Source organism: Fragaria vesca, unplaced genomic scaffold (genome assembly GCF_000184155.1).
Source record: "Fragaria vesca subsp. vesca unplaced genomic scaffold, FraVesHawaii_1.0 scf0513090, whole genome shotgun sequence".
In the NCBI taxonomy this organism is placed as follows: Eukaryota; Viridiplantae; Streptophyta; class Magnoliopsida; order Rosales; family Rosaceae; genus Fragaria; species Fragaria vesca.
This window is the reverse complement of record NW_004443444.1, coordinates 479487-484900: the sequence shown is the minus strand read 5'-3', so window position 1 is coordinate 484900 and position 5414 is coordinate 479487. Positions and strand designations below refer to the sequence as shown.

Genomic DNA, 5414 nt, shown 5'->3' with positions numbered 1-5414 from the left:
AAAATATGAACATTGGCTTGTTTATAAGGTGAATGAGCCGTATATCCTGTTTTGGTAGAGATAGGAGAGCATTGGGGGTTGTTGGAAATTTTCGGAAAATTTTATACTTGTGATGATCATATTGGGTAGATTCTATCCAACGCGGAAGCGGTAGTTTTGGATTTTTAGCTTAGGTTATAAGAAATGCCTTGGATAAATTTAGTTTTGGTTAGACTGTATAGTTTGGTATAACTAATGGTGGAGATATCTTGTTGGGTGAGTGGACATTTTGTTTTGTTAAAAGAATATGCATGCATGATCTCTTTTGGAAATTATCGTTCTAATTTTCGAGCTTATACTATAATTTTGGTTTATGATATCGTTTTAAATATATTTGAGTTGATATATTGTTTAAGTGTTGGTCATGATTTATGGATTTGAGCTCAGATCATTAATTTGGTATTTGGGTTTGGTTAAGTTGCCGAGTTTAATTATTCTCCTGGAACTTTACATTGGAATGATAATAAAATTGGTATAGTTTTGATGATGCATGAGGCTTTATATGGCCCGCGGGTTGATTTGATTAATTAGGTATAGAAGAAGACATTTTAAAATGGTTCTTAAGAGTCCGTAAGTATGGTTTTGATTTTTGGACTTATGGTGATAAATGAGATGTTGTTAGGGAAGGTAGAGAAGTAGAATAAAATGTTGAATTACGAGTGGCTTGATCCCTCTAAAAGGGTTCGTAGGCAGCCCGATCAAGTTTTGGGTGCAGCCGTAAATAAACAAAATAAAATCAAGGTTCCAAACGCAACAAAAATGTTTGTTGTTTTGTTTGATAATGAGATCCTATCTCATTTTCGATTTAAGATTTCCTTATTTATTTTATTCGTTTATTTTTCTAACACCTAGGTCAGGGTGTTACACGAAACAACAACACTTTTTGGCCAACAACAAAAGATTTGCCATGGATCATTTTATCTTGGTAAGCTTTAGTCCTTTCTTTGTAGATCCATGCATGGTAAGCTTCAAGTTCATTCAATTAGAGCTTCCTGTGTAGGCCTGCATCATCAAGGTTCATGTTGAAAGTCTTTACTACCCACCATGCTCTATGTTCAAGCTCCACTAGAAGGTGACATGCCTTCCCATAGACCAGCCGAAATGGTGATGTTCCAATGGGGGTCTTGTAAGCTGTGCGGTAAGCCTACAATGCATCGTTTAGCTTTTGGCTCCAATCTTTCCGTGTTGGGCCCACTGTCTTCTCCAAAATTCTCTTAATCTCACGGTTAGAGATCTCTGCTTGTCCACTCGTCTGAGGATGGTAAGGTGTGGAAACCTTGTGTGTCATATTGTACTTTTTCAGCAGAGCCTCAATTGATTTGTTGCAGAAATGTGATCCTCCATCGCTTATGATAACTTGCGGCATTCCAAACCTGCAAAAGATGTGAGAGCGAAGGAAATTTGCAACAACTTTGGAATCATTAGTTTTGGTGGCTATCGCTTCCACCCATTTAGACACATCATGAACTACCACAAGAATATACAAATATCCATTGGATGAAGGAAAATGTCCCATAAAATCAATACCCCACACATCAAAAATTTCCACAGTTATAATATGGTGTAAATGCATTTGATCTTTGGGTCCTAGGTTTCCTAATCTCTGACACCTATCACAAGTCTTGCAAAACAAGTAGGCATCTTTAAAAATTGTAGGCCAACAGAAACCTGCATCCAACACTTTAAGGGCAGTTTTTCGAGATCCAAAATGACCTCCACATACTTCAGGATGGCAAAAAGCAAGAATAGATTGATGTTCATTTTCAGGGACACACCTCCTAATTATTTGATCTTGACAATGTTTCCACAAATAAGGATCATCCCAAATGTAATGCCTAGCCAATTTCTTAAGTTTTTCTTTTTGAGAACGAGGTAAAGTGTCTGGAAAAGTCTTAGTCACAAGAAAATTCACAATATCAGCATACAAGGGTTCACTTACCTCAATTCCGAAGAGTAGTTCATCTGGAAACGTCTCACACAAGGGCAAGGCGTCCTCTTCGCGTACTAGTCTGCTCAAGTGGTCAGCAACCATGTTGTCACTCCCCTTCTTGTCTTTAATCTCAATATCAAATTCTTGGAGTAACAACATCTATCGAATAAGCCTTGGTTTTACCTCTTTCTTTGTAAACAAATACCTCAATGCTGCATGATCAGTATAAACAATTACTTTAAATTGAAGCAAATAAGAACGAAATTTATCTAAAGCAAATACAACAACAAGAAGCTCTTTTTCAGTGGTAGAGTCATTCAATTGTGCATCATTGAGCGTTCTTGAGGCATAGTAAATGGCATAGGGCTTCTTATCCTTCCGCTGCCCTAGCACAGCTCAAACAACATAATCAGATGCATCACACATCAACTCAAAGGGCTTGTCCCAGTTTGGGGGTAGCATCACTGGTGCTGTTGTCAACAATTCCTTCAACTTCTCAAATGCCTCCTTGCATTCGTCATCAAAATCAAAGGCTATCTCCTTTTGAAGGAGGCGAGTTAGGGGTCTGGCTATCTTGGAAAAGTTCTTGATAAACTTGCGATAAAAACCTGCATGGCCAAGAAACGAACGTATCTCCCTCATAGTAGTGGGGTATGGTAAGTAACGAATAAGATCAATCTTGGCCTTATCAACTTTAATGCCCCTAGCAGATATTATATGTCCTAAAACAATTAAATGACATTTTTCCCAATTCAAAACCAGATTAGTTTCAACACACCTTTTTAAAATGAGTTCTAAATTTCCCAAACATGAATCAAAATCCTTACCAAAGACACTAAAGTCATCCATAAAGACCTCAATTATATTTTCAATATAATCAGAGAAAATAGACATCATGCATCTTTGAAATATACTTGGTGCATTGCACAAATCGAAGGGCATACGCCTGTAGGCAAAAGTGCCAAAGGGACATGTGAATGTAGTCTTCTCTTAGTCTTCTTGGGCTATGCAGATCTGGTTGTAGCCACTATATCCTCCAAGAAACAGTAAAGTCATGACCAGCTAACCTCTCAAGCATCCTTTCTTGTGGTGGCGTTGAGCTTTCTATAGTCAATGCAGACTTTATGTCCAGTCACAACTCGTTGGGGCACTAGCTCATTTTCAGCATTTTTCACAACTGTCACTCTAAATTTCTTTTGAACTACTTGAACAGGAGAGACCCATTTACTATCAGATATGGGGTAGATCACTCCACAATCCAACAACTTGATGACTTCGTCTTGAACCACCTTCATCATTGGTTGGTGTAGACATCTTTGGGCCTCTCTGGTGGGTTTTGCTCCATCTTCCAGCAGAATTCGATGGACACATGTGGTTGGGCTTATTCCCTTGATGTCTGCTAAAGTCCATCCGATAGCAGTCTTGTATTTCTTCAATACCTCCACCAATCTCTTTTCTTGTTCCTTGTCTAGCTTGGATGACATAATTGCTGGCAAAGTCTCAGCCTCTTCCAAGTATACATACTTCAAATGATCAGGTAGTGCTTTCAATTCCAACTTGGGTGCTTGTTCCACAAATGGTAATAACTTGTTAGTGGAAATGGGAAGAGACAATAGAGAATCAGACCTAATTGGTAGGCTTTGAAGAGCGGCGACGTTTTCAAGCACAACGTCATCCCATATTTCCTCTAATTCTGTTGTCGACACAGGGGCACCATTAGCATTGTATCCCACTCCTTGAGCAATGGTGTATTCCAATTTATCGTCGATCATTGAATTTAGGAAATTATGTGCAAGAGAGTCAACAATATTAATAGAATAGCATGGTTTAAGCTCAGGTAAGGGATACCTCATGGCTTCAAAGATGTTGAATCCAATAACTTCTCCATCAAACTCCATTGTCAATGTGCCAGCATGCACATCAATCTTTGTTCTTGCAGTTCTCGTGAAAGGATGCCCTAAAAGTATAGGAGTTGAACTGGAGGGTGAGTCTTCAATATCAATGATGTAGAAATCTGTAGGGACAATCAAGTGATTAACTTGCACAAGAACATCCTCTACATATCCCTTAGGATACTTGTTAGACCTATCTGCCAATTGAATTATGACATTGTCTTTCTTCAGTTCACCTAAGTCCATAGATGCATATAAGCTATATGGCATAATATTAATGGATGCACCTAGATCAAGCATGACACTGTCAAAAGTAGTATCACCAATTACACAAGGGATAGAAAAACTCCCTAGATCCTTTAGCTTGGGTGGTAACTTCCTTTGGAGAACTGCAGAAACAGTCTCACTCATTTTCACAACTTCTTTCTCTCTTGTTTGCCTCCTTGTGGTGCACAACTCTTTCAAAATTTTTGCATATTTGGGGACTTGAGTAATGCAGTCAATAAATGGCATGTTCACTTGAACTTTCTTAAAAACTTCCAAGATGGCTTGATTAGATTCTTCGTTCTTTGATTTTTGAAACCTGCTTGGAAATGGCACACGCGCATTGACAAGACCCACCCCGAATTTTACCCTAAAACCCGGAGTAAATCTTGCGGGGACCACCTCCAAGGAAAATATTACCGAAAATTCGGCATAACCTCCCTTGCAAATGGACAACCCTTTCTAAAGAAAAACCTACAAACACTTCTAAAATTCTCAATCCACCCTTAACTTGTGGAGCCTACGTGCTCCCTAACACAACCACCACCAAGAATAATAAATCATCTTCCAAATCAACACATAATTATCCAAATAAGATAACATAAATCCTCCTTCAAATATTCTAAAATGTCAACAAGCCTTCGCCCATAACCGAAATAATATACATTAAACCCAAGTATTCAGAGCTACTAGACACTAGCGGAAGTAAGAAAACACAGGTAGGTTAAACAAGTAACCTACGGATGAAAAGTGGTGGAAATGCAGGTGACTATGCCTCGTCTCCTACTAGATCCAACCCGTACTCTGCAGACTGGACATTTTAAAACGAAGGGCCCAGGAGAAAACATTTAATAACGTTAGAGTGAGTTGACAAAAATAAATTAATAAAAATATTTATGCATCCCCATTTTAATTTCCAAAGAAATTATGCTGCATGCAACCGCTCAAAAGTGCTCAACTCAAAAACTGGCAATTTCACGACTAGCTCCGGCTAGTCACCAACTCAAATAAAATGGAGCCTCTCAGGCTAAATTATATATAAACATATATGTGTATGTATTTACACTCGTCAGACTCCTTGTATGAATTCTATGAACAAATTAGAAAAATATAAATTTATATAAGGCTACGACGCTTGCGTCTAACGCTCACGTCGCGCCATAATGGAATTTTTCCTCATTATGACCGAAGAGGACGGTGTATATATACGTGTGGACTCCCTATATGAAAACCTAAATAAACCAGAAAAGAAAATAGTTTTCATATAGGGCTATGACGCTTGTGTCTAA

General features: G+C 38.3%; 1 pseudogene across 1 annotated transcript; it reads right to left on the bottom strand.

The window, feature by feature from the left end:
* Positions 1-1183: 1183 nt before the first annotated feature.
* Positions 1184-4491, bottom strand: LOC101305528 (annotated as a pseudogene; the record flags this gene model as incomplete). The annotated part of the gene is made up of 3 exons (XR_185497.1): positions 1184-1662; positions 1798-2661; positions 2746-4491. The product of XR_185497.1 is annotated as an uncharacterized LOC101305528 (transcript).
* Positions 4492-5414: the final 923 nt, after the last annotated feature.